This window comes from Sminthopsis crassicaudata, chromosome 3, assembly GCF_048593235.1.
Source record: "Sminthopsis crassicaudata isolate SCR6 chromosome 3, ASM4859323v1, whole genome shotgun sequence".
Classification (NCBI taxonomy): domain Eukaryota; kingdom Metazoa; phylum Chordata; class Mammalia; order Dasyuromorphia; family Dasyuridae; genus Sminthopsis; species Sminthopsis crassicaudata.
Window position 1 is genome coordinate 135,810,291 of NC_133619.1, and position 12,552 is coordinate 135,822,842.

The window sequence follows — 12,552 nt, forward strand, 5'->3', positions numbered from 1 at the left end:
ATCTTTAGGTTTGTCAAATATTAGATTGCTATAGATGTACCCTTTTTTGTCCTTTGTATCTAATCTGTTCCACTGATCTACCGTTCTATTTCTTAGCCAGTACCAAATGATTTTGGTGACTGTTGCTTTATAATATAGCTTTAGATCAGGTACACTTAGACCACCTTCCTCTGACTTTTTTTTTTAATTAGTTCCCTTGCAATTCTCGACCTTTTATTCTTCCATATGAATTTTGTTGTTATTTTTTCTAGGTCATTAAAATAGTTTCTTGGGAGTCTGATTGGTATAGCACTAAATAAATAGATTAGTTTGGGGAGTATTGTCATCTTTATTATGTTCACTTGGCCTATCCAAGAGCACTGAATGTCTTTCCAATTATTTAAATCTGACTTTATTTTTGTGGCAAGTGTTTTGTAATTTTTCTCATATAATTCCTGACTATTCTTTGGTAGATGGATTCCCAAATACTTTATACTCTCAACATTTGTTTGGAATGGAATTTCTCTTTGTATCTCTTGCTGTTGAATTTTATTGGTGACATATAAGAATGCTGAGGATTTATGTGGATTTATTTTGTATCTTGCCACTTTGCTAAAATTCTGAATTATTTCTAATAGCTTTTTAGCAGAGTCTTTGGGGTTCTCTAAGTATACCATCATGTCATCTGCAAAGAGTGATAGTTTGATTTCCTCATTTCCTACTCTAATTCCTTGAATTAGAGTTCTCAGCTCTTATTGCCGAGGCTAGTGTTTCTAATACTAAATTGAATAGTAATGGTGATAGTGGGCAACCTTGTTTCACTCCTGATCTTACTGGGAAAAGTTGCAATTTATTTCTATTGCATATTATGCTTACTGACGGTCTTAAATATATGCTCCTGATTATTCTAAGGAATAATTCATTTATTCCTACACTCTCAAGAGTTTTTAGTAGGAATGGATGTTGGATTTTGTCAAATGCTTTTTCTGCATCTATTGAGATGATCATATGGTTTTTATTAATTTGATTATTAATATGGTCAATTATACTAATAGTTTTCCTAATATTAAACAATCGCTGCATTCCTGCTTTGAATCCTACTTGATCATAGTGTATTATCCTGGGGATGATTTTCTGAAGTCTTTTTGCTAATATCTTATTTAAGATTTTAGCATCAATATTCATTAAGGAAATTGGTCTATAATTTTCTTTCTCAGTTTTCGATCGACCTGGTTTAGGTATCAGTACCATGTCTGTGTCATACAAGGAGTTTGGTAGGACTCCTTCATTCCCTATTTTTTCAAATAGTTTATATAGCATTGGGGATAATTGTTCTTTAAATGTTTGGTAGAATTCACATGTAAATCCATCTGGTCCAGGGGATTTTTTCCTGGGGAGTGGATTAATAGCTTGTTCTATTTCTTTTTCTGAAATGGGACTATTTAAGCAATTTATTTCCTCCTCTGTTAATCTAGGAAGCCTATATTTTTGGAGGAAGTCATCCATTTCACTTAGAGTTATCAAATTTATTGGCATAAAGTTGGCCAAAGTAACTCCTTATTATTTCTCTAATTTCCTCTTCATTGGTGGAAAGATCCCCCTTTTCATTTGTAAGACTAACAATTTTATTTTCCTCTTTCTTTTTTCTATTCAGATTTACCAAAGGTTTATCTATTATATTGGCTTTTTCATAAAACCAACACTTTGTTTTATTTATTAATTCAATAGTTTTTTTTACTTTCAACATTATTGATTTCTCCTTTAATTTTTGTATTTCAAGTTTAATTTTTGGTTGGGGTTTTTAATTTGGTCTTTTTCTAGCCTTTTAATTTGCAAGCCCAATTCGTTAATATTCTCCTTCTCTATTTTCTTCAAATAAGCCTCTAAAGATATAAAATTTCCCCTTATTACTGCTTTAGCTGCAGCCCACAGATTTTGATATGATGTCTCATCATTGTCATTATCTTGGGTGAAATTATTAATTGTTTCTATAATTTGCTGTTTCATCCAGTCATTCTTTAAGATGAGATTATTCAGTTTCCAATTACTTTTTGGTCTATTTATCCCTAACTTTTTACTGAATATTAGCTTTTATTGCATTTTGGTCTGAGAAGAAGGCATTTATTATTTCTGCCTTCCTACATTTAATTTAATTTTGAGATCTTTATGTCCTAATATATGGTCAATTTTTGTATAGGATCCATGAACTGCTGAGAAGAAAGTATATTCCTTTCTATTGCCATTCAGTTTTCTCCAAAGGTCTATCATACCTAGTTTTTCTAATGTTCTATTTACTTTTTTAATTTCTTTCTTGTTTGTTTTGTGGTTTGATTTATCTAAATCTGAGAGTGCAAGGTTGAGATCTCCCATTATTATAGTTTTACTGTCTATTTCTTCTTGCAACTCTCTTAACTTTTCCTTTAGAAAGTTAGATGCTATATCACTTGGTGCATATATGTTTAGTATCAATATGGCTTCATTATTTATGTTACCTTTCAGCAGGATATATAGTTTCCTTCCTTATCTCTTTTAATTAGATCAACTTCTGCTTTTGCTTGATCTGAGATAAGGATAGCTACCCCTGCTTTTATTGGCTTTACCTGAAACATAATAGATTCTGGTCCAACCTTTTACCTTTACTCTAGATGTATCTCCCTGCTTTAAGTGTGTTTCCTGTAAACAACATATTGTAGGATTCTACTTTTTGATCCAGTCTGCTATCCATCTCCGTTTGATGGGAGCGTTCATCCCATTCACATTTACAGCTAAAATTACTAATTCTGCATTTCCTGCCATCATATTATCCCCAGATTATGCTTTTTCCCTTGACCCCCCTGAACCCCTTCCCCAATATTTAATTTATAGACCCCCCCTTGTGACGTGCAGCCCTCCCTTTTTTTTTTAGTATCCCTCCCCCCTCCCTCCACATCCCTTCCTTTATTCTCCTTTTCCTTTTCCCTTTTCCTCTCCCCCCTTTTAATGAGGTGAGAGAAAATTCTCTGAAAAACAAATATGACAATTATTTACTCTTTGAGCCTCTTCTAATGAGAGTAAGATTTACACAATGATTCTGTCCCTCTCTAAATTCCCTCAGATATGGTGTATTTTCTATGCCTCTTTCTGGGATGTAGTTTCCTTCTTTTTATCACACCCTCCCCTTTTTCTGATACTACCCCTTTCCCTTTACTACACCCCTCCTTTTTTTTTTTTCTTTTATATCAGTAAAATCAAATTATCCATGCGTACTTTCAATATACCTACAACAGAGATATAGTTCTCAAGGGTTCTGTGTACCTTTTTCTGTTTCTCTTCAGTCTTGTGGATGTAGATCAAATTTTTTGTTTAAGTCTGCTTTTTTTCTTAGAAACATATTGAATTCCTCTATTTCATTGAATGATCATCTTCTTCCATGGAAAAAGATGCTAAATTTAGCTGGGTAGTTCATTCTTGGTTGCAATCCTTGATCTTTTGCCTTTTGGAATATCAGGTTCCAGGCCCTTCTATCTTTTAATGTGGAGGCAGCCAGATCTTGTGTGACCCTTATTGTGGCACCTTGGTATTTAAATTGTTTTTTTCTAGCTGCTTGCAGGATTTTCTCCTTTGTGTGGTAATTCTGCAGCTTAACCACAATATTCCGTGGTGTTCTTTTTTTAGGGTCTATTTCAGAAGGAGTTCGATGAATTCTTTCAAAATCTACTTTCCCTTCTATTATCTCTGGACAGTTCTCTTTGATAATTTCCTGTAAAATAGAATCTAGGCTCTTTTTTTGGTCATAGTTTTCGGGAAGTCCAATGATCTGCAGATTATCTCTCCTAGATCTATTTTCCAGGTCTATAGATTTTCCCAGTAAGCATTTGACGTTATTTTCATTTTTTTTTTGTTTGACTGATTCTTGGGTTCTCAATGAATCATTCATTTCTATTTGTTCCATCCTGACTTTTAAGGAGTTATTTTCTTCATTCACAGTTTTTAATCTTCTCCAATTCAGAAATCCTACTTTCCTGTGATTTTTTTTTACCTTTTCTAATTCACTAATTTTGTTTCCCTGCATCTCCTGTGAATTCTTTATTTTTTCCAACTCCAATTTCAGAACGTTGTTATTCTCTATCATAGCTTCTCTTTCCTTTCCCCATTTTTCTTCAAACTCTCTTAACTTTTTAATAGTCTCTTCAAGGAGAGAGTTATGTGATGGGGGGCAGGAATCGTTCCCCTTTAGGTTGTTATCTGCTGACTCTCTGCTGTTAACTTCCTCGGGGTTGGATACCCGCTCTTTCTCTGTGTAGAAGGAATCTATAGTTTTTTGGGGCTTTTTGCTCATACTTAAAAAATCTTTTGGGGTCTGTCCCTGGGGTAGGAAATTATTTATTTAGTTATTTACCAGCTTCCTCCCAGACCAGATGGATGCAGAGGCCCCTGTGCCTGAGCTAAGAGAGAGCTCTGGGAGAGAGTGCCTCACCCCCTCCCCTCTGCCTCAGAGGTGATCAGCACTGCTGTGCTTTGAGAGCGCTGTGTTTTAGCGGCTTCCCTGAGGTTTGAGACTGAACAGTAAAGGCGACTCAAAGCCTAACCTATGAGTCCCGGTGGGGCGTGGATGTCTGCAGCATGTGAAGTGAAAAGCCCCTGCGCTCAAACTGGAAGTGTCTGCCAGAAACCGTGGTCCCTAGTTCAAAGGTTCTGCTTCTCTGGGACTTCTGTTCCACAGCCTCCAGTGGAGCCAGGCACTATGAGTTACCACCCCGCCCACTTTTCAATCTCTTAACTACTCCCAGTTGAAAGCCTGGATTGCCTATGTCGGCCACACCCCCAGTGCTGAGATCTACTGAGTCACCCCCGGGATCCAGGAAGATCCAATCTGGTTTTAAATTTTAAAGTTGCTTAGATTTCTCTTCTGAACTGCTGTATTATAAGCAGAGAAGAGCTAACAGCCTGTGCCAGATTCTTTTATCTCAGTGGCTTCTCTGATCCCAGAGCCCTCCCCAGCGCGACTGGCGCAGTGTGCCACTACCCCACCGTCTGTGCTGGCCTCTCTTCTTCCTCCCCTGGGAGCCGACCTTTCCTGCTGAGACTCCAGATTCTCTTCAGCTGGTAAGTCGTGCTTCCAGTCCTTGTGGATTCTATCAGTCCAGCACTATTTCTGAGGCTGATTATATCTAGCTGGTTGTGAGGGAAGAAAGGAGCTTACACAGTCTCATGTATCTTCTCAGCCATCTTGGCTCTGCCAGGATATTTTTTCTTATCTTGTAAAACATTCAAGAAACATGTAAGATGAAGTACCTTAAAAAATAACCTTTTATTTGTGAAACAATTTACCTTTTATTTGCAAAAGGCCACTTTGAATGAATAGATGAGAAAATTAAACAATCTAGAACTACATATTACTAAATCCCTTCTATTAAAGTAAATTGCCATATATAATGCAATCTACCTTCTTGGGTCACTAAAAAAATGACTCCAATGATTTCCTACATAGCTATTAAATCCCAGAAGTGGAATTTGAACTCATAACATACTTAATCTGAAACTGGATATTGTCTCACTTCACCCCCAGATAGTTTTGGGATAATCTGTCATAACTGATTCAATGGAAAACTTTCCATTTACCTTTTTTATTTCTTCCTCAATTTTTATTTCTTCTTTGTTGGGACAATGATGTTTCTAAAACATCTAAAACATTTATTCTAAAAGAGTGGCATGGGCATTTATATATCTTTCTATTTCATTCAATCAATAAATATTATTAAGTACTACTGTATGCCAAGTACTAAGTATAAGTTTTACCAAAAGAAAAGAAATAAAAGATAGTCTCTCCCTTCAAGGAGCTTATACTATAATAGGGAATATAATATCAACAAATATAAATAAACAAGCAATATAAAAGATGAATAAGAAATAATTAAAAGATGGAAAACATTACAATTAACAGGGCTTGGAAAGGGCTTCCTGTTGAAGTTAGACCTTTAGTTGGAACCTAAAGGATGCCAACTAGGTCAATGACAATTGTAGATGAGTGAAAATATTTTAGGAATGTAGGCCAAAAAGAGAAAATAATCAGAGATAAGAAATGGAATGCCTTGCTTGTGAAATAGCAAGGAGCCCGGTGAGACTGAAATATATTGCTAAGAGTAAGGCATAAGAATAGATAGGTAGGTATAAGGGCAGTAGATTATAAAAGACTTTGGATACCAAACTTTGGATGCATTTTGTAATTATTCCAGGAGTTGATTGGGAACCACTGGGATTTATTTAGTGATAAGTCTGTGTATATTTGTGGGTGTGAGTGTATGGGTAGGTGTATGGGTGGGTATGCATGTGTGGGGGTGCATGTGTGTGAAATAATCTGACCTAAACTTTAGGAAAATAACTTCTATAGCTGAATGAAGGAAATATTGGAGCAGGAAAAAATTGAGATATGAAGAACCACTGACAGGATATTGTTTGTTTGTTTGGTTTCCCTTCATTCTCAAAAAGGACCAAAATGATATCACCATGTTAGAATCCGGTTATGATTTGTCCAACTGTGGCTGATCAGAGCAATATGAGCTCAGAATGCTCTGCTATGGTTTGGACACAAATAGTCCCTATGGCCATTTGAAGTAGCTTCTCTAACTTTGCACATCTCGACATAGCAATAATATATGCACGAGATAATGAGGGCCTTGTATTTTCTAAAAACTACATCCCTTTTGGGAAGAAATTCTTATGTCTCCAAATTATAATTTTCTCCATAAAAGCCAAAAAGGGATAATAAAATGATGGATTTCACAATTAGGGATATTGCAAAGGCAAAATTCTTCAGATAGATTGAACTGTATCCTCCAAACATTGTGCACTTTTCTACTTTTAAGTCTTTGTTTATGATGTTTCTTTAATTATTTATCTGCCTTTTCTTCATCACCTTCCTTTGGTCAGTGCCTTTCACACTTAAAACACTCCTCTCTTTTCTTACTATTAGAAGACACCTTATTTTTCAAGGCTAAGGCCCAAAAAGAAAACTATTTCCTGAGATTTACATAGCAGTCCTTGGTATATACTCCACCCTCTATATGAACTCTGACACAGTAAAACCTCAGAATTAGTTTCTTGTAGGCCTAATAATCTCTGAACTTATACAAGGACCTGCAGGAACCATATATTGGTCATAAAGCCCTGCTGTCAAAAGAGTTCTTATCATTAGGAAAACTTGACACAGTACTGCCATTACACCCTATTGCTTATTAAACCTCACTACTTTGCTTTGCCAAGTATCTGTGTATCTATGTATCCATCCTGCCTCTATATATGTTTGCATCTGTATATATCTATGTATGCATATGTCTATGTATCTATCCCTCTATCTTGGCTTATCCTAACTGTATTGGTTCTCTACTACCCAAGTCTAGTTTTCTTTCTTCAAGTAGAATAAAAAATTCTGTTTACATATAACTTCTATGGAGTCTTGGATACTTTATTTTTCAGAGTTAATGATTCCTCTGTAGTTTTTGAATGTCATTTTATTCCCTTTCTATGTGGACTATTCCTTGATCCCCAATGTTAGAAATAATTATTTGTACCCTTGGATCTATCACAGCAATTTCTTTTGAATACTAACACATTTGTTCTTGCCTGTAACAAATATTTTAAATAATTTACATTCTCTTTTTGCATTCATACTCCTTCTAAGACTGTAAGCTCTATCAGCACAGAGATTATCTCTTTCCTAAATTGTATAACACCACAAACACAGCATTCTAAATATCTTAGTTATTTGTTGAATGAACAAATTAATAGAAGAAGGAAACAGTGAATAAATCAATGTACATGTGGATAATGTGAGACAAAAAATGATGTGCTCAATTCCCACACTGTTATTAAAATAAGGAAAATAATTATTTCCCATGTTATGAATAGGTTATTTTTTGAAGATTTTCATAAAAAAAACATTTGTAAACATGTAAAATGTATGGGATTACCTGCCATCGGGGGGAGGGAGTGGAGGGAGGGAGGGGATAATTTGGAAAAATGAATAAAAAAAAAATTTGTAAAAATAATACATTAAAGAGGTATAAAGTGAAGGGGGGGTGCTATGGGGAAATAATTTCATGAGTGATATTGCCAGCCCTACAAACCATGAAGCACAAAAATAGTATTAAATAGATAACATAATAGAAATGTATGTGTTGCATCAATATCTGTAATTCATTTTAACACCAAATAGTAAAATCAATAATTTGAATCATATTCAATTAAACCTATGGTCATTATGCATCATAAGGAACAAGAAATTTGCAAGGGTGACAAAATTAGAGAAGATGAAAAATCTAAGCCTTTGGGTAAAAGACATAGAAAAACCTTTAACCGCTACTTCATTGTTCTAAATGTTCAAATTTGGCCATGTTCCTTGTTCAGAAATCTTTTGAATATTTACAACTGGAATAATTTAATCAGGTCCTGTATCCTTAGCCTTCTCAAAGCTTTGAAAGACATTTATTCCCTGGCCCATGAACACTGAAGAACCTGGTTTATTGATATCTCAGATGGTACAAGACTGAGCAAATTCAGCTATGGAAATTTGTAGAAGATAGTGGAAAGAGCAATGTGTTTGAAGTCTCAAAACCTAAATTCAAGTTTTTGTTTGTTTGTTTGTTTTTTGTTTTTTTGTTTTTTCCTGACAGTTACTACCTGAGAAGCAATTTAATCTTCTTGGTCCTTAGTTTCTTTCTTTGTAAAATGCATAGGAGAAAGGATTAGGTTAAATTTTCTCTGTAGTATATTCAAATACTAGATATATGATACTTAGTAATTTGATTCTTGTTAAATTATTAATATTCAAGACCTAGATTTGTGACTCAGTTTTAGTAATTAGATCTTTACATTAATCTTTATAAGCAAATTCTATCTTCATTCATTTTTTGGGAACTGCTACTCTTTTTGATAAGCTCAACTACAGAAAACTTCAGGGCCTATTTTCATTAGTGAGATCTAAGTTTTTTTTTTTTTTTTTTTTTTTTTTTTTGTTTGTTTGTTTGTTTGTTTGTTTGTTTGTTTGTTTTTATCTTGGGATGGTAAAGGCTCCTGGAGACATTAGCAATTTAATTCATCTTTCAGTAGCTTTTCTGACCAAGATAGATTCATGTCTATATCAACTCTTTACTATACAGGCAACTCCTAGAAGATCTGAATTCCTGGTAGGTTAAAAAGCTCACTCAGATTTCAAAGGATCATAAACTTATACAAATAAGGGGATTATAGACATCAAGTCCAATTTTCCATTTTACAAATGACATGTTTGAGGCATGGAGAGGTTAAGTGATCTTTACTCTGAAGGACAGATAAATATACAGTCCTGATGCTAATTACCCATTTAAGCTGAAACAGCATGATATAATGTACAGACTTATGACAAAGTAATCTTGTCTGCAATCCCACCTCTGTTACTTATTAGCAATAAGATCATCATCAAATCATTAAAGATTCTGAGCTTTGGTTGACTCATATTTTAAAACGGGATAGAAAAAGGGCTAGATTCTGAAACCTAAATGAGATAATGAACCAGATAATGAAAAGTACCAGTAAAGGAAAAAAAAAAAATATATATATATATATATAACATTATATCAATGACAGCTATTGTTAGTTTTTAGTTAATCTCACACAGAATCAATTTCATCACCTATAAAACATGAGGTTGAATCAGTCTTGAAGACCCCCTGCAACTTTTGAATCATATTGATTTCTTGACTATGTGTTTATTTATATATGTAAAATTAAGTAAGTCTTTTGAATTTCGGGTACTGTTTCTAATCTCCAAAATTAAGGTTTTAAAAAAGTTATAAGGTCTTTTTCAATATTATATTTTTATTTCATTATAGCTTTTTATGGACAAAACATATGCATGGGTAATTTTTCAACACTGACCTTTGCTAAAACTTCTATTCCAACTTTTCCCTTCCATCCCTCCACACCCTCCCCTAGATGATAGGTAATCCCATATGTATTAAATATGTTAAAGTACAGGTTAAATACAATATATGTATTTATATATATTATAAAGTTATTGCACAAGAAAAATTGGATTTAGAAAGAAGAAAATTCTGAAAGAAAAATGAAAAGTCAAGCAAACTATAACAGAGTAGAAATGTTATGTTGTGGTCTGCATTCATTTCCCAGTGTTTGCTTGCTAGGTGTAGCTGGTTCTGTTCATCATTGATCAACTGGAACTGATTTGGATCCTCTCATTGTTGAAGATAGCCACTTCCATCAGAAATGATACTCATAGGGGGCTGAGCCAAGATGGTAGAGAAGCTAGGCAGAAATTTCTAAGCTCTCTAATTCCTTTTCTAAGAGTATTTAATTCAGCCTCAAAAACAATGCTTGATGGGTAAAACCCACTAAGATTGGAAATACAAAAACTTACCAGCAGAAGAGAATCTGGAATATTGCCATAAACGGTTTACCTGAGGTGGTGGTAGCAGACCAGCACAGAGCAAGGAGAGAAACAGGAGTGAGGCCACATAGGCAATTGGAAGGCTTACACAGAGCTCTCTGATGTAGCCTGACTGCTTTGCTTTGGTGGCAAAGTAGGGAACCAGCAGAGAATTTGGAGCCTGGGGTAGTGGGTACACTGAGGGATGCCAAAGCCCTAGAGGCTCTGTCTGTGTCCACCCAGGAACGGAAGTGACCTAGCACAGACCATAACACAGCTCTTTGCAGCATTCGGCAACAAGGGACTCATGGGGGGGCAGTCACACACATCAGGGGCACAACCCAGGGCAGTCTTTCATCTGTATAGTGAGGGGCTCACTGGGGATAGTGGAATTTCCCCAGCCCTACTGCACTCTCCCAGGCAGGGACACTTCTGGTAAGGTGAGGAACAGGGACAATCCAAAATACTCAAAGTGAGGGTTTGGGGGGGGGGGGCAGTGATACCTTTGTTCCTTAACCACTAGCCTCAAGGCAGTCACTAATCCTCACAGCATCAGGGCATTTACACCTCCCCCTCCCCCATACTCAGGCATAAACACTTCAGGAGTGGAGCTCTTACAAGAGCCCTCCAGCAGCTAGGCCTTTCCTTGCAGCACATTGAGAGGGCAAATATTTTCCATAAACCCATCCTCATTATGCAGAGGAGGATGGTAATCTCTTTGCCCTGAAGGCAGACCCTTAAGGCTTTTAAAAAAATGAGTAAAAAAATGAAGAAAACAATTGAAAGCTTCTATGGAGAAAAAAAGCAGACAGCCTCCTGACAATTCCCAAAATAACTCTCTCCTAGAAGAAACTATTAAAAATCTGAAGAGAGAATTAGAAGAAAAATGGGAAAAGGAAAGAGAAGCTATGCTAGAGAATAACAATGTCCTGAACTGTGAATTAGAAAAGGCAAAGAATTCACAGGAAGTTCATGGAAACAGAATTAAAGAGTTAGAAAAGGTAAAGAAATCACAGGAAATTAGGATATGTGAATTGAAAAAGATAAAGAATTCCCAAGAAAGTAGGATTTGTGAATTGGAAAAAGAAAATAACTCACTAAAAAACAAATTTAGTGAAATGGAAAAAAAAATTCCATGGAGCAAAACAACTCATTTAAAAACTCAATTGGACACATACAAAAAGAAGTCAAAAAAACTAATGAAGAAAATAACTCCTTAAAAATCAGAACTGAACAAATAGAAATGAATGATTCACTGAGACACTAAGAATCAGTCAAGCAAAGCCAAAAAATGAAAATCTGCAGAAAAATGTCAGCTATCTACTTGTCAAAACGACACACCTGGAAAATAGATCTAGGAGAGACAATCTGAGGATTATTGGACTTCCCGAAAATTATGATGAAAAAAAGAGCCTAGATACTATTTTACAGGAAATCATCAAAGAGAACTGCCTAGAGGTAATAGAACCAGAAAGTAAAATAGTCATAGAAAGAATTCAAGGAACAACTTCTGCAAAAACCCCTAAAAAACAAACAAACAAACAAACAAAAAAACTCCACTGAACAATATGGCCAGATTTCAGAACTATCAGACTAAGGAAAAAAATATTATAAGCAGCAAGGAAAAAAACAATTCAAATACCAAGGTTCCACAATAAGGGTCACTAAAGATCTGGCTGCCTCTACATTAAAGGATCAAAGGGCATGGAATCTAATATTCCAAAAGGAAAAAAAAAAAACAAAAAAAAAAAAACAAACTTGGAATGAAGCCAAGAATAAACTACCCAGCTAAGTTGAGCATTTCCTTCGATGGAAGAAGATGGATATTTAATGAAACAAATGAATTACATATGTTTCTAAGTAAAAAAAAAAAAAAAAAAAAAAAAACAGATCTAAAAAAAAAATTTGATCTCAAATCATAGAAATCAAGAGAAGCAGAAAAAGGTAAAAGGGACTCTTGAGAACTATATTTCTGTTGTGGGTATACATTAAGACTACTATAATTTGATTTTAATGATATAAAAAAAAGGGGGGGGAGTAGAAATGGAAAGGGGATAGCGTAAGAAAAAGGGAAAAGAACAGACAAAAAGAGGGAAACCACATCCCACAAAGAGGCAAAGAAAACCTATCATATCTGAGGGAAGTTAGAGAGGGGGAGAAACATTGTGTGA